The following is a 23,622-nucleotide window of genomic DNA, read 5'->3' on the forward strand; positions in this document are numbered from 1 at the left end:
CCCGCCCCACACACACTCAAAATTAGGGCTTGGGGCCTCACAGCTGAGCAGCTTACTGACAATAGAAACTGGAGGCGTGTGTGTGTGTGAACTTGTACATATATATATTTGTGAGGACCATTTTGAGCATAGACCCTAAAGAGTGAGGACAATTTTAGAAAATGAGGAAACTCATTTGAGGGTTAAGACTTGGTTTTAAGGTAAGGGTTAGAATTAGGTTAGGGTTAGGCCTAAGGATTAAGGTTAGGCATTTAGTTGTGATGGTTAAAGTTGGGGCAAGGGGCTGGCAAATGCATTATGCCAATGAGTGTCCTCACTAAGATAGAAGTCAAAGAAAGTGTGTATGTGTGTGTGTGCACTGCCTCCTGCCAACACGTGTCAAACACAAAGCCATCCAACTGTCCACATGGCCCAGGGGAGCGAGCCAGATCGACAGAGAGGGGAAGGATTTATAGATGGACCGAGGGGAGGAACAGGAGTGCAGAAGAAAGGAAAAGGGAGGAATGGGGGTCAGAATCGTGCAGCCTCAGGGTGAAGAGTGAGGACAGTGAGAGCCAGAGGAAAACAGTTGATGGTAGAATTACCTTGAGCAGATGGCAGAAAAAGGGAGCATCACGAACACCACCAGTCGGGTCAAGGTAATATTGAAAAAGGTGCGATTTAGGACACACTGGATTAGTTTGTATTTCAATGAGTCAGCTGTTCCTTTGACATGTGGATCTAAATACACAAAAACATTTATATTGCTGTCCTCCTGTCAGAGCATTGTCCTGATCTTTCTCTATCTGTGAGGACATTCCTGAGGAGATGAGGACACAAGCATTGAGCTATTATATCATGAGAACACTAAAGAAAGACTCAGTGAAACACAGTCACTTCTCTCATTTCCCTCTTACATTGATACAGACGAGAACAATCCCAGTACAGCAGGTAGGCATTAATACAGCCTGGCTGCACAATCAATGATGGTAAATGGAGGCAGCAGGAGGGACAGATAGCAATCTGCTGCCTTCACTACCCCCACTCTCTCCTTCCTCTCTCTCTCTCAAAACACAACCTTTCCACGTCTTCTGTCATTATAGGGAATCTCGCTGAATGACTCACTGTCTCACTTTGTACAGCACACACACTGTTTTCTCTCTCTTCAATGACACCATCACTGGGCATCAGGCCTTTTTCTCTGCACAATATTCTCTGTTCTTCTGAGGCCACGTCTTCACTAATAGAAGACTTATCTGCAGACCATGTGTATATGTACAAAGTTTTCTATCTGCACTGGAGCAACAAGATTATTTTAAGTAAGTTTGTTGTTAACACTCTTTGGGTTTTGGTGGAGTTTTATATTACTAGATAAAGGGTTGGTTGATTGGCCAGAGAGTTTGTCGATCAGTCAATATCCATGATTATCACAATAAATGTCAAATTATGATTTCTTCAAGTTTAAAGACTGATTTTTGATGAATCATCTAGAGCCAGACCAATTGATTGGTTGGCCGATAATATCAGATGATATATACCTTTCACAGACATTGTTTTTTATATTTGCCAATATGCTCCAACCTGAACTCATTTAACAAAATAAACAATACAGAAAACACATTTGCATGTTTACAGTTTACATAAAAATATGTTTATTTTCTTGATATTCTCCAAACTCTGTGTATGACATCATAGGATCATATAAGTATACTTCTTTACAAGATTTAGATGTTGTGGCAGTTGACCATTCACACCATACATACACAGCCACACACAGCCAGAGACCAAGGAGATTGCCAGGAACAGTTGGGCGCCGCAGGACAGGCGCCGTTGACCCAGGAACCATTGCGCACCGCTGCATGGACACTGTGGACCCAGGAACAGTTTGGTGCCGTTGAGCCAGGAATGGTTGGGCGCCGCTGCACGGGTGCTGTGGAGCCACGAACCATCAGGCGCCGTCGCACGGGCACCATTGAGCCAGGAATCGTTGTTTGAGGAGGAGGGAAAGGTTGAGGGAGGGGTGGGAGTGTGAGGCAGAGAGAAGGAGGGGGAGAGTGGATGAGGTTGAGAATATAGGTACAGGGACATAATTATGCACCTTAGCGTCATCAAGTGTTTTGGCCTTGTCATCAGTGATAAAGGCCAAACTTGAGGGCACACTGAGGCTAAAGGTAAATCTGATTGACTACTGGCTTGTATGGCAGTACTATGAAAGCCATGTGGCCCGTTCAGTAGAGCAGACATCATTACCTCCATACCTTTTATACTAAACACTTTCCCATCCCTCTCTTCTTTATGTAGCGATTTGTCTGCTGGTTCAGTTTCACCTCCAGCATCTCTGCTCGATTCCTCTCTAGCTCCTTTTCCTTGGAAGTGAGCACGGCCAGGCAGTTAATGTAGGCAATGGTATGAGCTCTCCTTTCTTGTTTTCGCTTATGATGAGCTGGTTCTTGTTTGTGAGCTCATCCTCCAGCCTCCTCTGTCCGACTTTCAGCATGTTGACCTGTTCCTTCAGAGCCTGGTTCTCCTTATCCACCTCCACTTCTCGGCTCTAGCTTGTCTCTGGCTGAGACGGCTCCTGGTGCAGACTTGCCTCCTGACTTTACCCTTGGCCTGACACTACCCAACTCTTCTTTAGCTCCTTTTCGTTGGCAGTGAGCACGGCCAGGCAGTTGATGTAGGCAACTTGTTATCGCTTATGATGAGCTGGTTCTTGTTTGTGAGCTCATCCTCCAGCCTCTTCTGTCCGACCTTCAGCAGGTTGTCTTTCAGCTTGTCCTGAAGCTGCTCCACCTCCTTCTTCAGAGACGAGTTTCCCTCTTAAAAACCCTTATCTCACCGATGGCTCTGAAGAGTTCAGCTCTAAGGTACATCACAAGGTCTTGCTGCTGCATGGTTCACCACTTCTTGATGAAGAACTGAAGAAACTTTGCTCAAGTTTAAACAGTTGATGCACAGTTTTCTCTCGTCTGCTCAGTCTTTTGGAGAATTCCTGTAGGTTGGTGGTTGTTGAGGATTTGTTCTCTCAAGAAGCTTTTTCTCCCTTCAGGATCTTGAAGTCAAATGACTACATTTGTTTGTCTACAGATGACCTAACAAAATAGTTGCAACACTGTAACTCTGAACATTCTAAACATTTCTGCACTGTCATGTGGTGCACACACCACCAGGCAAGGAAAGACATATGCTCTCTCTCTCTATGGAGGACCAGAAATGACTTAAGTATAAATTAATAAATGTATAAATAAATGTGGAAATAAATAAATAAATACATTTCGTAATTTTATTTCCACATTCGGACCTGCACTCACTACGCCCACAGCATTTTCTACACTGCCTCGCTATACCTCACTACTAAGCATCACGTTAGCTAGCTGCTCTCGCTCATTCATTTAAATAGCAACATAAAATGACAAGAATACCACAGAAATCAAAAATGAGCAGCAGAAAACACAAGACAAGCCAGCAACAATATTCCCACATTTGTCATGAAAGCAACCAGCACAGAAACCCGCACATTATCAACATTTAACAGCAGCTGGTAACAGCAGCAACTTTATATTTTATAGTAGATTCATTTAAAACTTAAATTATGAACCTGAATTGTATAGGATAGCATGCTAGCTAAATACAGAGAAGTCAAAGTCAAAAAGACAATAGCCAATCAGATTCCTCCTGTTGTCCATGTTAACCCAGCAACAGTGGAGTTATTGGTGGAATGTCACTGCCAGTCAAAATCAGCTTCAAACTCAAATCTAAGCATCTGGCTGCTATGGTGATTGATGAGGGAAGTTTTCCCAGTCATTTATTTCAGTAAATACTTTTTTTTACTCTAACTCATGAAGATATTTTGATGTCTACATTTGATTTACATTTTAAATAACAATAATGATGTTGTTTAATACCATTTAATTATATGTTTAAAAGGTTTTATTAACGTGAATTTATATTTTGCACTGTAAATAAATTTAGCTAAAAACTAGACCATTAAAAATACAGATTTAGCAAACTTTTAGAAAGATGCTATCAAAGGTGAAAAGTCTTGTGATACTATTTAGTAACAAGTGAAAGGATACTGAATCCATGCTGCACCTTATTCTTGCCAAGTGAATAGATTTTTTGTGGACAAAGGTGCACAACTAAAGTATATTGACAACTGAAGATGACCTAACAAAATCAAGAATCAATTCTATTCAGTATTAGTCAAGCTAACTATTTTAATGCTGCTAACTGTTGTACCATGCTGCACAATATTTTTCCAACTGAAAGTATGGTGTAATTTAGGGCTGCATCTAATTGCGTTTATTATCGATTGATCTGTTTTATATTTATTTACCTTAAACAAACTGGAAACAGAGATTTACCATTCCAAAATGACTAGTTGGTGAATCATTTTCTGTCAGTCAACGAATCCATCAATCAACTATTAGTTGTATAACATATTGTATCATATCTTAGCATTTCCTGTTTACACAAGATCAGGATTTCCAAATTAAAATTTTAAATTAAATAAATGAGAATTTTCACAAATATCTTCTTTCAGTGGTTTAACACTCGCCTTCTGTTGAAATAATGTCTCCCTCACTTTTACAGCTGCGCAATGGCCTTTTCCTCCCCTTCCTCTTCTCTGCCCTCCTCTCCCTCCCTCCAGCACTTCATCTCTCCCCTGTCCTCCCTTTCTTTCCTCCTCTCTCTCTTCTAGCTCTTATTTCTGCCCATTCATCCATCAATCCAACACCTCCCTTTGCCACTCCCATCCTCCCACCATTTTTCTTTCCACAGCTCGTCTTCTCTTTTTCATACATGCCCCTATTCCTCCCTTCTCTGCCCTCTCTCCACCCTTTTCTCCAACATCTGCTGGTCTGAGCCTCTTGCTGATCCTCCTTTTTGCCACGTGCCAAATCCTCCTCTCGGGGGTCCCAGAGAGACCCCAAATCATTAAAATGCATGAACACACACACACACAAACACACACACACAGATCAAATGGTGATAGGTGGCTGTCTCACTTCCACAGTGAGCGAGAAAAGCACACAAATTCAACCTTTGATTGCAGACTCTTGTTACGTGGCTGTATCATTTGTCAATTAAATGTCCTATAAAGGCCAAATCCTTTAATTAAATGGGCCTGTACAACATGTGCCGAGACTCTCAACAGATTCAACATTGTCACTCTAAAGCAGCTGATTGCATTACAGCTACAGACACTGACAGTGGGTTTAGGGTCAATGCTGTGCTAATGAAAAAGTTTCTGCCTCATACTGTAAGAAATCCGCTCATCTTTCAACACAAATTGAGGTCCGCCAACTGTGAAGATGCTGTAGGAACTAAGACCTTAGGTCTCAGTTATAAGGACAGCTGTGGAAACCATGGACGCACAGTTCTTTACTTCATATACTCTGCTATGAGTTCACCAAGAGATCAAGTTGTGTACATGTTCAGTCAATCGGCATATTAATATACTGAACATGTGTAACACAAATCAAATCAAAATGGCAAAACCCATGCAAGAAAATAAAGAGCAGCTGTTTTCTGTTTTCTCCTTTGTGTTATTTTAAAGATTAATTGTAGCGATGAGGGTAGCAGCGATTCATGCATCCATCCATTATCAATACCACTTATCCTTTGAGGGTCGCAGGGGAGCTGACTCCCAGCTGACATTGGGTAAGAGGTGGGTTACACCCCTGACAGGTGAATCACAGAGCCAACATACAGAGACAAACAACCATTCATGCTCACATTGAAATCTATGGTCAAATATAGTCTCCAATTAACGCAACGCCAATCTCCAGGTCTTTGGACTGTGGTCAGAATCTAGAGTACCCGGAATAAACCAATGCAAACACGGGGAGAACATGCAAAGGCGATGGTGCGATGGTGCTACTGCTCATCAATGTGCCACGTTCTTCGAGTTCAGTGTTGATTTTTGTATTTCATCACACGCACAACATGGAGGTCATGCACAGTTGGTACCAGTGTCCACACAGACACGTGTGCAGCATCGCTTTCTCGCACTGATACGACACCAACACATCCGTTGCTCCTGGTGCCACACACACACACACACACACACACACACACACACACACACACACACACACACACACACACACACACACACACATACGGAACAAGCTACTAGACAGCAAACACAACAAAATGCTCAAGGCCACTTATTCAACACCCAACAGAGGGGCAGCAGCAGGTTTTGAAATCTGTCTGCTAAAGAAACATGTAATGCTCCTATCAACCGGGAATTTCATATTATCCATTTACTGCATGTCACCCTGCGCAAAGAGACCATTTTCAAAATGTTATGTTAGACCTTTCACTCAGGGTGACATGCAGTGTTGTGTTGTCGAACTGTGTGACAGCAATATTGCCATGTCCACACAGATTTCAATGTCAAGTGGTGATTAGAAATTACAAAGCTTTGAGTAAACCTGACCTCTTGGAGGAGAAATGAAACATTTTCAAGAAATTCAATCAAGTCCAGTTGCCGATGTACAGCTACGTACAACTGCTACAACACAACCACTAAAGCCTACAACATTACAGAATAAAAAAACACCTTTGTGGCACAATCCTGACAAGTCTGAACAATGTAGGTTGTATTACAAGGCTGCAGTACAATGTTTTTGATGTGAAGGGTTTCTTTTCTCTGGTGACTTTCTGACTGAGGCTTATCTGGGGCCGCAGTTTTATTCTGGACAGGCAGAAACTGAGACATTTGTAGACACGTTGTAGCCGCACACATTCTGAACACTCAAATACCAGCAGTGAATCCAAAACGTTTACTGCTCCGCCTTATCCTCAGTCCAAGAAAAAATAAATCCCTGCTCTTATTTTTCACCACTCCTTTTCTCATTTGTAGTATTTACTGTAACTAAGCAACCGAAGGCACAGTTGACAATCTGCTTGCTATTTACATGTGTCGACACGTGTCAGGAAGAAGTTCTTTTTAGTTTTATAATGCATCCTTATTAGCATCGATGTAGCCTTAGATTGCATTTAAATCTGTTGCATCTGTTCAGACTCAACAGTTTAAATCAGATGCATGCACACTTATTTGAAAGCAGTTTACTCAAATTTAACTAAACTCCTTGCTCCCTGTCATTTTCATTGACTAAATCTGACAATGTTTCTGTATTTCTTTGACCTCAATGAGACGTAAGCATCCAGAATTTTGCTCAACTACAAGCAGAATAACAAATTAAAACACAATGTCAAGAAAAAGTCTAAATCTAAAAGTAGACAAAACAAGCATTCAGTATAAATCAGAGTAATATCAGCCACACAGACAGACCTGGTATGATAGCAGGACTCAGGTCAGGACACAGGAGAAGACAGACACATGAAGAAGAGCTGAGTGGTTTCGCAGCAGCATTCTGGAAAACATAGCAGCACAGCCAGCACTTTCTCAGTCCACAGCAACTTAGCAGCTTATGGCAGCTCCATTACCTCTAGACAGACTGGTAGTCAGCACCAGGCCCTAACAGTAATCTACTTTACTTTGAGATTAGCAGCTTTCTGCTAGGTGTCACTCTCCGTCCGTCTTTCTGTCCATATCTGTCTCTGTCCTTAACTACAAGATTCATTCACAGAGTCCTGCTCTCATGTATTATACTTTCACAGGAAAAACAAACATGACAAAAGCTCACTGGTCTGTAGCTTGCATAGACTGTATATAAAGATGAATATCCCATCTGCACTTCCACCCACAACCCAGAAATGAAGCCAAAATATCCTGGATACAAACGGTGCTATCTTGCACATTTGTAGCGAGTCAGTGGCATTTGGGGAATGGAACAGTGTTGTCAAGGCCCATCGATACGCATGCTCAACCAACCAATTAGCGGTCAGTAACAAAAACAGCAAAACAAACAATAACAAACGATATAATATGATATGAGAAACTGGCTTCTTCAAATCCTACCTCCACAATTAGAGAGTGGTTTGTGCATTTGTCTATTTGTGTGTCTGGTTATTCTCCAAAAGTCCTGCCCTTTCCCCTCCCATCTAACACAAAGGAACAGCTTTGTGAGGACACTTGTTTCTCTTTTGCTCGTTATTTTAATTTCAAACTGGTCAATTTAATAGTAATTAAAGGACCCAACAAGCTTGATACTGACACTACAAAAAACTATAGCAGTGAACTTCTTGTACCTATAATAACTAATATTACATGGACATTTTACTGCACTGAAGTACTGAAGGGTTTTCACCACATATTTTGTCACTGCACTGTGATATTCATTAACCCTGCCTCAGCTCGGTTTTCCTTTCTCTGTGTGGGATGGCAGTGTCTGCTCCTCATTGTGCTGCAACTGCTGAAGAAAAACAACTACAAGCTAAAAAAGCATCCTACTTTATCACTATGCCAATAGCAACTAAGAAAATCAATAATGATTTGCATGCACAATGCAATTAACATTAGCTGAAGGTGAACTCTTCCTTGTGCTGGTCACTGAGTCCAGGTCACATAATACGAGGTAACACTGTCAGTAGCATGAGGCCTACTGCTCATCATTCTCAAGTATTCAAAAAGTTTTTACTTTAACATGTTAGATTGTAGATTTTTAAACTAAAGATTCCCTCCCCACCAGGTGAGTAACCTCCTTTACATTTTCATTTTGCAATTGTTTTGTTGACTTTGGAGCATTTACTATCCTCCACCATGTTGCTGAAGCCCATTCTCCACTGATCAAAAACCCCACCAACCCCGACAAATATCTGTGAAGGAAACATGACACCTTGATGAATGCAGCAATTTCTTCGAACTCATTTTGGCAGTCTAGATGCAAACACTGCACAGACTTATGAGCTATCCTCATTTTCCCAGACTAACTAAACAGAGAATCTGAATTACGCCTTAATGACTCCAGATATTTGACAAACTTGGCAATAGATCCAAAATAGAACCAGTTATCAGAACCTATGTTGAAGGTCCTCTACATTATGTAAAATGGGAAAATAAAGTCAATAGTTCTATACACAGCTTACTACAAAAGTAAGTAATCAGATTATTGTGTGCATGTAACTAAATCTCTCTTCTTTCCGTAACTTGCAAAATAAAACATCAACACAGAGTGATGGATGAGGCTGTCAGTAAACATTCAAACACTACAAGTGCAAAGTGAAGCTTTTCACAACCAAACTGCTCCGCTGCCTCTGCTGAGGGGAAAGGTCACACTGATGAATATGTCCTTCTGAAAACAAAAGCCTCAGCTCATTATACATCAACCCCACAACCTATATATATATACACAGACGATGTAATGTTGCCATGACAACTACATCAGTAGCGAGGAGGCATACATATGCACACACACTGAGAGACAGACAGGCGTGCAGGCAGATGTAGGCCTGCACCGAGGAGATCTCCACCGAAAGTGTGAGAAAAAGACAGAACACGCGGAGCTGAATATAGGATCCAAAATAACGAGCTCCTCATCAGCTGCTTTATTGTTTTGCGTATCTGCTCTGCCTTCCTCCACGCTCCATCTTCCTGTCATTTTTCCACTTCCTCCTTCCCCCTTGACTGGACCAAATATTTCCCATGGGCCCCTCTGCTGAGCAAAACCATCTATTATGGCGGGAACCTTCCATTATGGGATTGTAGCAAGCTTTTACAAACAAATAAATAAATAAGATAGAGGAAGAACATCCCGCTAACAACTGAATCAGCATCGATGTCGAACACAAAACACTACACACATCAAAACATTAGGCACTGATACATTCAAAATTCATAAGGCTCAAGGCTTGTAGAAGTGTGTGACGAGTCAGCTTCTCTCTTTTAAGTTAAACACAAACATAAGATGATAATGTCCAGACCCAATTGTCCTCCACAACAAAAGGCCAAATGTCTTTGTCTGACCAATAATCCAGTTTATTATCATATAATATAGAGAAAAGCAGAAGATCTGCACATTTGAGAAGCTGGTACCAACTAATATCTGGAATTCCTGCTTTATGAACAGCTCAAAATATTATTTAATTATGGAGAAGAATGCAGATTAATTTCCCATCAATAAATAAACAGGTTAATTGTTATAGCAGAGTCTATGTCTCTCTTTCTCACACACACACACACACACACACACACACACACACACACAGTATTGAACATACAGACGCTCCAGTTTCACAGCCACCTCCTGTTTCATCGACTAAGTCAAGGCGATGGGTCAGATCTCTTACAGACGGAGGTCAACCAGCGGGACTCAAACTGATGTTTTTCTCATTCAGCTGCTACTCAACATGTTTCCACTAATTGTCTGCATCTGCCGTTTGAATACAAACACCTTATGGTATCCTACTAAGAAGCAATGGACAGGAAGATGACTCACATGTGTCCGACTGTCTATCATTGACTGGTCTCATATCCTGCATCTGCTCACTGATTTGCAAACAGCCTTTTCCTCTTTCAGGTTTGTACAGAAACAAGTTCTTCTTCCTCTCATCCTTTCATAAACACTTTCCTGTGTCTGACCCAGATCCCTACTTAATGAAAAAACTGAATGAATAAATAAATCATAAGTAGGGTATGCCCTCTATGTTGCATGAACCTGATGCCCTCTTTGTCTCTTCACGTGGCTTTTTTACCCACCTCTAGCACGCACACACACAGAACACACACAAACACAGACAGTGTAAGTGAGTGCTGAACCTCTATTGTCATTCCACTTGAGTGGTAGTGTTTCTCTCACGTTCTCTTCAAACAATGAATAGAATGTCTGTTTTTCATACTAAATCATTTTGGTATTAACACAAACTGCAAGCTGATGTCAAATTGCTTTTTATTCCGAGTGTTCTCCAAGAGCTTCTACACTCCTTCTGAAATCAAGGTCGAGGTGCATGTGTGTGAATAGCTGAGTGCAAACACAACACAGAAGGTCTTTCCTCTTCAACACAATGAAAATGAGATGTTGCTGAAAATAGTCCTAATGGTGAGACCCAAAACAAAGCAGACACAAGCCTCGGCTGAGCTAAAAGTCACAGCAAATTATACAGGAGGAAGAAATAAAATCGTGTATCATTTTTCTGAGAAACAACAAACAGGACACAAGTTAATTGCATGTTCACCAAACCATGGAGAGAGACTCCACACTGGATTTATTGGAGTATGTGTATTCACATGAGTCTAAACATAAAATAACTGCAGGTGCTCTCAACTTGAGCCTCATGAATAAATAAGCCAGTACACTATAATTATTAATGCAGTTATATCAGACTGTGTTTATGGGTTACACATTCAGTAACATCTAGTTCTTGATGAAGCTTAAGATGATAAAAACTGACATTGCACTGCATTGTTTGTCCACCAAAGACAACTGTCACACTCAATACATCATCCTGTCATGTTTCTTTCATTGCAATAACAACTGTATTTAAAGGTCCAGTGTGTAAGATTTAGGTGAAAGGGATCTATAGGCCAAAATTGAAAATGAAATAATCCTTGTGATGTTTTGTCTGTGTGTACTCATCTTAATTGTTCGAATAGTTGTTTATTCACCCTAAAATAGGCCCTTTATAATTAAATACTTTATATACTGTAAGTAATGTGCAAGAGGAAACCTTTACAAGCAAAATTATTCTTGTATTGATAAAAAAATACACCAAGTTTCTATTCATTTCTGCTTCAAACGTGTGTTTCCATCTGTCAGGATCAGACTCGTCTCACTGCCACCACATGTTAGCTTTCATCCAGCCACTTACTGATGTCCTGGTTTTTTTCCCCCTGATCTTTATCTGAGCCCTTTAATTCTGGGTATCTGCTGATAGTGAATCCTTTATCTGATCCTTTAATGTTGATTAAAAAACCCTGTATCTGAAATAACTCACACAATGTATTATAAGCTTCATGAGCCAAATCACAAACTGTGCATGTGAAGCTGTTTCAACAGGAGTCCTGCAGACTTTTCCCAATATATTGCACATTTTCCACTTCCTTTCAATTGTACCGTCGGCTTTGTGTGTTCTGTGTGAAAGAGAGAGATGGACTGTGGATATTTGACAAACACAGATTGACATTTTCATTATTACTACTACTTTTCCCCCCTTTGGGTTAAAAAACATATCCACCAACTCAGGTCTAAAAATGAACAATAGTGGCAAAAGTTCTCCATCACACCTAAAATAACAAAACAAAGAGTGAAAGTTGAGCGCTGTGAGATGAGTGAGGAGAAACACTGCAGGAGGAATGGTTTATTCATTTCAACCCTCAGTTAATATATAGAACACACACTGTAAATAAACATGAAGATGAATGAATAAATAAATATGAAGATGTATAAATACATATATTTAAGTCCACCATCTTTTCCTGCCTTCCACTGGGAGCCAAAAACACACGCACACACATAAATATTCATACACACAGCTGCTTAATCACAATATAAGCAGGTTGAGGGCAGTGTCGGTCTGAAGTTGGCTCATGAACAGTGATTGATATTGTGATTAAGTGATTACTTAACTGCGAACCAATTCCCTCACACACTCACACGCACACGCACACACACACACACACACACACACAGTGTGGGCTCCCCTCCTCTCAGACTCGTGACACACCTCATCAGACTGTGGTTTCTTCTAAGTGGCGCTGACACGTGTGTTTGTGTGTCTCTGAGAGTCTGCCGGTGTTTATAATGGTGCCGGTGTGTGTGTGTGTGTGTGTGTGTGTGTGTGTGTGTGTGTGCAGCTGTACCGTGCTTACACAGCATGCAGTGGTTTCTGCTCAGAGGGCTGTGAAGTGGCTGGATGAAAGCTCACACACGGTGGCAGTGAGACAAGCCCGATCCCGGATATACATATTGCACACAATCACATTTCATCAAGATTGATGAATTATTCTCTTACAAATCAAGAAAAAAAACACAATATTAAGGGAAGTGTAAAAGACTCCCTGGATCAACCCCTAATGGATTCTTCCCTGATCAATACTACATCCTTCCACCAAGTTTCATTGTAATCCGTCCTGTAGTTTTTGCTCAATCTATAGCTGAAAATATAAACCCATCCAACACCAATACACAATACACACCTTGGCAGAGGTAAGTACAGCTCTCTCCACACTTCCAGACTGTTTGCACATTCATTTCTCATCCATCGCTCTCTCTCTCTCTGTATTCAACTGATCTGGAGTCTGAGGATAACCAGGTGTTAAGTTTGCTCTGATCTATCTGTAATGAATGCTAATGTGAGTCGTAGCCTCAGGAATCATTTTAAACTCTTGATCCCAGTTCAGCTACAGTATGTGAGCATTCTGAATTCATTCAAAACCCTGCACACACCCAACTGCAGCAATGAATCCTTTATCATGCAACATTTTCTAGTCCGGGCCTAAACATGTTGTATATAAATTCACCACCCTCGCTTCTCACGTTTACAGAGACATCAGCATCGTGCAGAGACACACTCCACTGTACTCCTCTCCTCCTCTCTGGTCCTCTTCATATTTCTCCCACATTGCCTTGCACCTCGCTCCCCTCTCCTCACCAGTCACCTCCATCCCTCACCAGCCTCCCATCCTGAATTGGCAGATTACAATACGAGCCTCCTTCAAAAACGCAGGGATCCTTTCTTCTCACTCGCTATCTCTCTTTCATTTGCCTCCATCTCACCTTTTTTTCCAACCTGTCTTCTTTCTCTCACACATCCATCTTTCCTTCTTATATCCTCTCTCAGTCCTCTCTCAGTCCTCTCCCTAGCATACTCCACCCACCATATCTGTCTCATCTGCCTTTTATTCCTCGGTCTGACTTCCCATCTTTCTCCTGCTTCCATCCTTCATATAGTTTCTGTTATTATGCCTTTCTGTTCATGCAGACCCCTTCTTTCTCTCCAGCTTTCTCCAACCAAAGAGCATGACTTCTACTTCCTGTCTCAATGGTATCCATCACCAAGAAAATGTGTCACACCACTGCTCATCCCTGCCCTGACTTAGCACCTCATGATTTAAAAAAATAAATAAATACCAGTCCTGACAAACACACACACACGCACACGCACACGCACACGCACACGCACACACACACACACACACCATTGACTAGTCTGCCAGGCTTGTGTCCATCATTAGATCGCTATTAACCAATAGGGAGCAGAAAGAACCAGCTGCAAGCCACGACCAGCTGTGCTGTTATTATCTCATGCTCGGCCCATGTAGGCGCCTTTGTGTGCATGTGTGTGAGTGTGTGTGTGTGTGTGTGTGTGTATATGCGTGTGTGTGTGTCAGTTTTTTTTACTGAATACTTACACCTTTGTTCAAGCCTATATTAACTTTTCCCAAATTGAAAGCTTTTGATCATTTCCTGGCCTTCCTCCCTCCTTCAAACTGTGTGTGTCTGTGTAGGCCTATCTCCATAATTAGGGCAGACCAGCCACACGCCGGTCTCCCCTGACACTTCCCCTCCAAGATCTAAATATTCATGAGACTCTAAACGCTTTCATGAGCTCCGTAATTATGGCCAGAAAATATACAGGCAGAGACAAAGAGAGAAAAACTGAGAGAGCAGGACACACTTTTTCAACTCAGGCTTTCCCATCGTATCAGCAGATAATATCAACACTGTGAAATTCAGATTTCAAGTTTTTTCATCACTTTTCTCATTGCAACATAATTTCAATATCACCTTTGCATTAAAAAGCTTCCATCAAGTGTTATTCAAGCAAACAAGCTGATATTCTAGTGTTTTTCATTTATGTCCCTACACTGTGGCAGCCCACCATATTGTCCCACCACAGTTAACGATGAACCTAAACATTTTCTTTGCACAGTTACATAAATGGTACAGCTTTTTCATGCAGAGATATTGTTTTGCTTTTTGTTTTGTTTTTTCAGTTTTATGTCCACATGTTAGAAATGTCAACACCCCCACTCGCTCGACCATAAACTGTATATAAACATGGATGAGACATGTCTTCCTTCAGCTGTATAACAATGAAGCTTAAATATTTGACATATTTTGAAGCCAGTCTGTGCTGTATTGATGGGTGATGGAGCCATGTTATCGAGGTCTCTATCAGTACATGCCATTGACCCACAGAGAGTCAGTCTCAGCTGTCAATCATGACGTATTCACTCAAATTTTATATCATCAGATAACTAATAAAACCAATCTTCACAGAAAAATGAACACAAACATACACCGGCATGATAAGAACTACCTAAAATGACATAAACCATTTTTGAAGTTCCTATACTTTTTTATGTTGGCCCATGGGTTTGTGACCTATATTGCAGCCAGCCACTAGGGGGATGATTTGGGCAATTTGGCTTCACTTTTGGGGAGCGATCATGTCGTCAATACTTTAAACAGAGCCAGGCTGCTAACCAGTTCAGCCTTAAAGCTAAGCTATCTAGTTCTCTTTGCAAAACAGACATAAGAGTTTCTATTTTTTCATCTCTCGACAATTATTCAAATATGCTATATAAATAAAATTGACAATGGTACTAAAATATTATAATTTCTAAATAAATTGCTGATTTTCACAGCTTTTTTACAGATGCTATAAATAGCTTGGTCATATTATCAAGGCCATGTTATAGTTTAAAAGATTATCTTTGGTCAGGTTTCCCACAAGCATCACAGTACTGGGTTTATTCCCTCTGACGCCTGAGGCCAGAGTTAATATCACATCTAATATTAGTTTGAACATGATGTGTGGTGAGCAGGCCTGAGAGTGCTGTCTGGTTTATTTTGGGATTTTTGTGTAAATAGATGGAGAAACCAGCCAGGATTCTTGTAACACACTGAGAAATGATATCTGAGTTTTCAAAGAGAGTCTCTGTCAGTAAATTCTTTTGTTTCCCTTTTTAAGACATGAAAATAATGTGACATCAAACCAGACACTTCTTATAAAAGCACATCAGAGAAGTGAATACCTTCTATCAGCTTTTACCACATTACATTTTCCTCACAATTAAGATTTCCAGTAAAGTCTCAGCGATCACACGCACTGCTTTACATTCCAGGAAGATTCGATTGATTTTATCCAACTGGAAAGTCATCAGAAAGCCCAGAGTTCAGCGGCAGACTGCAGCATGAGGCAGCTGATTCACAGCTGATTGTCCCACACGATGATGCTGCGCTGACACACACACAGTACGGGAAAGGAAACGTTTTAATATTGAGACACACACCCAAACACACAATCATACGAGTGGACACTGAATCACTGCAAAATGCCAAATGAGTACAAGCGTGGCACCTCACACTCTTCGTTATTTATATGTAAATGAGAACACTGCTACTTGCAGCTCTCTTTACTATCTAGTAACCAAAAGATACAACAAACTGCACATCGGATCATACAAGAAGTCAGACAAGATGATAGAGAACGACAGGAAGTCAAACAATAGGTGGCAGGACGGGTCACAATGGGGAGAAATAAGCTAAGATGACAGGATTTACGGGGTGCGGACATTAGCTATAACCAATGTCTGTTTGTCACATCCCTGATGATTTCATGTTCCCTGGGGTGTCCCTCAGGGCTCCATCTCTGTTGTCAGTTCATCAGGCCCTATGCTCCCAACGGGAGACTTTGATTAACAACTCTCCACCACAATCTGGTTCTTAACAAATTGACGTATATCAAGCAAGCTGACGAACGGTGCCAACAGTGCCCCTGATAAATTGATGAGCTATCTGACACACAAGGAGAGAAGAGGCAGGAAAAGTTACACACAGTAACTGTTTTTTGTTTTGGATGACGCGTGACATTCTGTCGCTCTGTATGGCTGCACTCATTGCTTGACTTTTCCTGTCATTGCAACAGCCTCTGTGAGTCACTAGTGCATCAGCAAGCACAAAACACTGCCTACACACAAACACACAAAGTCTGTGTACACACACATTCACATACACACAGGTTGTACACTAGACCCTAAGCACCTGTAATGGGCAGGAGCAACACATCGGCTGCTCCATGTTTCTCTCACTCTGCAGCTGTTGTCATTGACTTTAGAATATAGTGAGTGCACCAGAGTGCTGGTTTCCCACAGAGACGTTTGTGTTTGTGTGTGTGTGTGTGTGTGTGTGTGTGTGTGTGTGTGTGTGTGTGTGTGTGTGTGTCTCTGTGCATTTTTGTGAGCTCAGCAGTCTATCACTGACTTCAAAAAAGGCTGGTGAATATAAATATATTCCCACCCCATCAGAAGATGCACACATTTACATGATGGTCCAAGGACATGACTGTGGCAGGGACACAGACAGATAGATAGATAGTGTTTAATGTTCAACACTAAACACTTGCTTAAGCTGAAACACACATATTTGATTTGGTACTAATTATAGAGAAAAGAGGCACTGAGCTATTGTTACACATCCAATTAATTAATTATAGTGTATTGCTACCTTCAGTATTTAGTCAGGACATAGCAGTTCAGCTGAACATGCAAAAATCGTCATCGGATGCAGGGATGAACCCCAAAAAAAGACAAATCAGATTTTACTTTTCAGTGCAAATATTTGCAGATTTGTTCTTTTTTTTCACATAGACTCTTGAACTAGATTTTTGTCTTGATTTCTGGGATCTACATTCAGGGAGACAGCAACGTTCACATAATGTAGAAAAGAGGAAAAGTTATCGACTTTGGCTCATGAGCTAAAGTGGGTCCACCACTAACCAAAACGTCCTTGTTCAACCCCTGGCTCCTCCAGTCGGCATTCCTGAATGGTGTGTGATAGAAAAAGAGCAGAATACGGTTGCGCTGTAAGACTGTGTGCATGAATGGCTGAATACAACTTGTACTGTGAAGCACTCTGAGTGGTTGATAAGTGCTGTAGAAAAAGCGCTTTATAGATAGTCCATTTATCCATTCACCATTTATCGCTGTGTGACTGAGCACTTATTACAGCAATGACAGATCGGGAATGTGCAACTACATTGCGACACTAGACATCAGAGAGAAGAGATAGAGAGAGAGATATAAGATGTCCTCTCTCAGTCTCAACCAGGGTCTGGGTCCATGGTTTGCCTCCAACTGCCACAGGCTTCTTCACTGAGTGGACAGGACAACTTGAGGTAGAAGAAGAATTTTACCGGGGAGGGGCAGTTATTACAAAAAATAACCTTGAAAGGATGTCAGGTGACTGAGGATCAACGACTGATGATTTGAATCTTTAAATCTCATGGAGCAGCCCCATATGGAATACTAAAACATTAATTAAATCTAAAGTCTTCCCTGAACAAACTGGAGAGCCATAAAATGTTTACCCTAGCTGAAAAGTCAAAGCATCACCATATTTATTACAACCCATTCCTGAGGGGATATGAATGTCTTTACCAGACATCATATCAATTTAGTCGTTGGGATATTTTAGTTTTGTCAACCGCCTGCCCAGCTGATGTTTCCAACAACCCTACAGAAAATGTGTCAGTCAAGGTGGTGAGCAGGGGGGAGGGGGGCACCCGTGCCTTGCAAATATTACTGAACAGGTTTTAGTGAAACTGAAATGAGGGGACATTGGCCAAGATTGGCCAGATCGAGAGTTTTTTTATATGTTCACCCTATACCAAGATAATTAATGGAACGTGGATCTTCATAGATGAGGAAAAAGAGGCGTATTTAGGGGACTGATTTATATGAGTGTGTGAAATCAATTTAGGGGGACTTTTGGGATTGTTAGAGTGAACTACTGAGGCTACATTCATACTACTAGGTATACATTTGCAAACTAAAATCAACTTGTTTTCACACAAGCATTTTGGATCCATATCAATTATAATTCTCATCCATGCTAGCAAACCGGAAAATGCATATCACGTGACCACAATGATCGCTGGACATGAAAATAGTCTCTGTAGCATTTAAGCAGTTGTATCATTGTAAAATGCAAATTGAACTCCACAAAAGCTGTAAGCAAAGACAACAGTGTCAGCAATGCTACTAATCTATTATTTATGATGCATTCGATGCTGGTAGCCGAGACTAATGCCGGTTGTTTACTTCCGGAAGGGGGTTATGTGATAGAGACCCAATCAGCAAGTGGTTGTGAGTGTCCAGGTCATTATTTCCAAACATCTCAGTTTCAGCCGGTCAAGACAACAATGCAGCCCAGGAGATTTGAAACTAATTTGGCCGGCAGCATTTCCAAACTTCTCAGTTTTAGCAGCTCTAAAACCCCAGAGCATTGTGGACGCCAGGCTTATCAATAGCAGAGCTGACACGTCTTCAAACAAAAACATAGAAGTGTGCATGTAGCATGAGACTATTCTTGTTATTAAAGCTTTCTGATGTTCTCCAGACAAAATGATTCATGATATTTACAGATGAATAAATAAAGTATCTGTTAGCTTCAGCCCTGCACACACTCACACATCAGATCTGATCTTAATCATTTCAAAGCACCAATTCAACACTTCGCTCATGCTTGCCAAAAATGTGACTCTCATCATTAGAAACGCGGCACTCTGATCTATTTTGCGCCCTGATTGAGCCAAATGTGAGGCTTCACGGGTTTACATCTTTGGAGGCGGCTTCCTGTGACACTCCGCTGCTGTTGCACACAACAAACCCAGTCGGGGGAGGGCAGAGAAAATAAAGTGATTGCAAATAATGATGGCTGATGGAGAGCAGGTCATATCGACGACAAAATGTTGTCTGTCTTTTCATTGAATCGCCTCATGTGTCACTGCAGCATGAGCGCGGTGACGCACATGGCACCTAGGAGAATGCAGATGAGCAATATGTCTGACAACTGGCGAGAAGTGAACCTGAAACCCAATTAAAATTTATTTTTCTGTGACTAAGACGCTGATAGGTTGATGCAGAGTAACACTGGGTCAACTTCAAGTCTTGTGTTTCCTTTGTCACCCATCACTGCATTTAAATTAGCACACTGACGTCACTGGCACCCTTCTGCACAGGGATTACACCAGCACGCCTCAGACATAACTTGCACCATCTCAATTGTAAGGATTTTTTTTTTACCAATTCACACATAATGCCAGGCAGTGTCTGTTCAGTTTAAGTAGCAGTGACAGGGTGTGATAAGACACAGCTGAGTTAAAAACCCTTATCTGGCCTACGAGCTCAATCCCATCTGGCTTTCTGCTCACGCTGACTCATGAAGCCGCTTATTAGTCCCACTGGAGGGATAAAGGGGAAAGAGGGGGAGATTTTTAGAAAGAGAGAGAAAAAGCAGGGAAATAAAGACAGAAATAAAACCGATTAGGAAGGAGAGGGCTGAGTGGAAAGTAAATGGCGAAAATTTTCAGTATATCAGTGTGTGAGCTGAAAGATGCAGGTAGAAACAGGTAAGACATGTTTTTAGTGTTGTCTGAAGTGTTTTCACACAAAGGACTTGAAATCAGCAGTTGAATTTCCAGTTTGTACGTAGACAGGAAACAGAGGAACATAATGATAACTGGGGAAATTTCCAGGGGGTCAAATAACAACAGGCTGAGTAAAGGCTCATGTATTCTCAATGCTGGATGTACATATGGAAAAAAAAAGCCTTCTCTCTTTAGTACCTATGGAAAGTGTAGCCAAAGTGTCCAATAGTTCAAGTCAGACGATCATAGGACACGAAAGAAAAAGACGAAATTCCAATAATGGCAGAACTTTTTGAGGAACCTCCTCCACCATTGTCATAATTGTTGTTGTTGCTGTCCTCTAGTAGATGTATTGATCAACAATCATGCCAACAAAGAGGATGCATGGACGTACGCGATCAGTGACAGTTACATTGTTTGAAATGGACGTATCTCTGTTCGTACATACCGGCATCATAAATGAGCTTTAAAGCTAGGGCTGGTAGTCTTGTAAAAGCTAGCAAGAGCAGGATACAATATGCAACCGATAAATCCCACCCCCTCCCATCAGCCCCCTTTTCCAAGCCACGCCCCCAAAACAAATTAAAGCGCACTGCCTGGCAACTGCGAGAAGCCGATCTTTCCGTGACTCGCTCGCTCAATGCACAGTGAGCGCACCGTCAGGGTGTGTGCAGGTAGGTCCGTTAGAGAGACACAGGTACTTCAGCCAATCATTTCATTCGAACCTGCGAGGGCTGCATACGCCTGCCTTGTTTTCCCATCGATGGCGATTGAAGAGGATTTCAAAAAATAAAATAAAACATGTTTCAGAGACAAATGACCTTTGAGGGTGAACAGGAGTCAAAAAGTGGCGGTGAAAGCAAAGTGGAGAATAAGAATAAGAATGAGTTGTACATAATGCGCTAGAAACATGGGGAGGGAGCAGCAAAGTTGCAGGGGAAGTGGTGTGGAAATATAAGAAGAAGAGATAGGGAACTTGAGGAGAGAGAATGAAAGAGAAGAAGGGAGGGAGACACAGGTGGTGAGGAGGGTAAGACGCTGGTGAGCCGCCCGATCTCCCATGGTGCCTGGCTGGTCAGATCCAGCAGACAGATAAATGACCCCCTGTCAACATAATGCTCCATCCTGTCGTCCCCCTCCATCTCTCTCCCCACCGAGCAACCACCCCCTCACCCCACCCTACTACGACAGGTCATCCATCAACCAGCAGACTCCGCCCACACACACACACACACACACACACACACACACACACACACACACACACACACACACACACACACACACACACACACACACTTTGGCCTGTTAATTGTTATCAAACCAAATGAAGCGATGCTGCACCTGGCACATGTGAGGGAACACATGTCACCTCTCCTCTTGTCACACTCGTCCCTGTCCATTTCCCAGGTCCCTCTTCTCGCTCCCTCTCTTCATCCTCTTTCCTGCTCTCTCCCTCCCCTGCCCTTCTTTTCAACTCCATCTACTCCTCTTGCCTCTCATCCCCTCCCCACTCCCACCATCTGCTCTCTGTTTTCCGTGTCCTTGTCACCTTACCCATCTTAGCCGGGTAAATGTCAAAGCGACGCCACAAAGAGAAGTGATCAGTGTGCTGAGAGGAAAGATGATCCACTTTATTACACACCTACAACACCTGCTGGGGCCTCTCTGGTTGGAGTTTAACCATCGTCAGGTTCTACAAACAACTAGTGTTGCTCATTAGAGAACGAAATGTAACCGAGGCTTGAACAGTTTATTCATTTATCCAAGTTCATTAGAAATAACTATAAATAAAGAGAAAACACTAATACAGAACTTCACAAAGTTCTAAAATATATATGTTTTTTATATAACAAATCTACATTGTTTAAGTTTAAGTTTTCATATCTGGCAAAACTACTAAATGCTGATACAATATATCAGTGAAAGGCAGCCTGAACCATGAGCTAACTAATGCATGGGTCCAGGTCTACTGAAAACGTTCCTGTTAATGTGCAACAGTTAATCCGTTTGTCAATAAAACAAGTTGAAGTATTTGGTGAATATTAGAAGTGCACTGTACTTATATCTTTGTGAGGACCAAGACCCTACAGAGTGAGGACATTTTACCAGTCCTAACCAGCCCTGTTTGAGGATTAAAACTATGTTTTAGAGTTAGAACCAGGTTTAGGTCAGGATCAGACATTTAGATTGGATGGCTAAATTATGAGCATGGGAATGTATTAAGTCAATGAGTGTCCTCGGGTTAGGACAGAGAGATAGATGGAAAGATAGGTTGAAGTAACGTTGTGTGTCTGTGTGTGTGTGTGTGTGTGTGTGTAAAATGACAGATGTGGTGACATCAGTATAACAACATGTAACCATGTGCAGATGCACATTCAGGTTCATCCTTCCTGAGGATTCCTCGTGTCAGCTGTGAGAACTTTAACAGAACAACACACCAAGAGGCCACACACTAAATAAGGGATTAAATAAAGACATGTTGTGAAAATAACATTCACGCAACAACTCAAACGTGAGAAAACGTAGAACAGACACTTTTTCTGAAGGGAAACACGGGATTCCGCCGCTCGCCTCCGCGCTGCAACTACACACAACCGAGCGCTCCGCTTCATCCGGTGCAGACAGAGAAACACTCACCGAACAAACTCCTCTCGTCACGGTTTCGGGTTTCTGGAGAGTCGATGTCCGTCCTCTCCTCCGCCGGTGACAGCAGCGTTACTCCAGCGGTGGAACATGTGTGTGAGCCGCGTAGAGACGGATCCTTTGTTGCGTTAGAACAGCAGCTCCACTCACACAGTCACAGGTAGTCAGGAACCCGAGGATCAGTGTCCGTTTACTCCGCACAACGGCCGCTGATTGGTCGTTTACACCACAACACAGCGTCATGCTCTCCTGCTATTGGCTGAGACTCTCATGGTGCGTTCATGACTTCTCAGAAAGTCAACAAACTCAATTCTAGAGGAGTTAATGCCTTGTATGTGTTCTGACTTAATCTAAGTTCATTTGTATTATAAGTTTTCATAGTACATCAGTGGTCTGTACCAGTACTACCAATATTACTATTACTATTTGCACCGAAAACACTGTAGCATGGAAATAATATGTCATAATAATGTTATACATTGATGACTGCTTTAATTTCAAATGTATTCAACTTTATTATGATCCAAATCAAGTATAAATTCTGCAGATGTCTCACTTTAACTTATCTCACTATTTCAATCATTTCAAATCCTCTAACCAGTTGATACGTTAGTTAGTTAGTTAGTTAGTTAGTTAGTTAGTTAGTTAGTTAGTTGGTTAGTTAGTTAGTTAGTTAGTTAGTTAGTTAGTTAGTTAGTTAGTTAGTTAGTT

The 23,622-nt window shown here is 41.6% G+C and overlaps 1 protein-coding gene across 2 annotated transcripts in view; it reads right to left on the bottom strand.

Moving 5' to 3' along the window:
* Window positions 1–23,121, bottom strand: part of LOC109636993 (SPRY domain-containing SOCS box protein 4-like) — a 71,529-nt gene extending 48,408 nt beyond the window's left edge. The window contains exon 1 of one of the 2 annotated variants that reach the window (XM_020099083.2): window positions 22,906–23,121. The gene's annotated coding sequence lies outside the window, so the exon portion shown is untranslated. Of the gene's footprint in view, window positions 1–7,285; window positions 7,433–22,905 lie in introns of those variants that run through there. The other variant, XM_069511001.1, reaches the window with a different exon arrangement.
* Window positions 23,122–23,622: the final 501 nt, after the last annotated feature.

The sequence above is a fragment of the Paralichthys olivaceus genome, chromosome 16, assembly GCF_024713975.1.
Source record: "Paralichthys olivaceus isolate ysfri-2021 chromosome 16, ASM2471397v2, whole genome shotgun sequence".
Lineage (NCBI taxonomy): Eukaryota > Metazoa > Chordata > Actinopteri > Pleuronectiformes > Paralichthyidae > Paralichthys > Paralichthys olivaceus.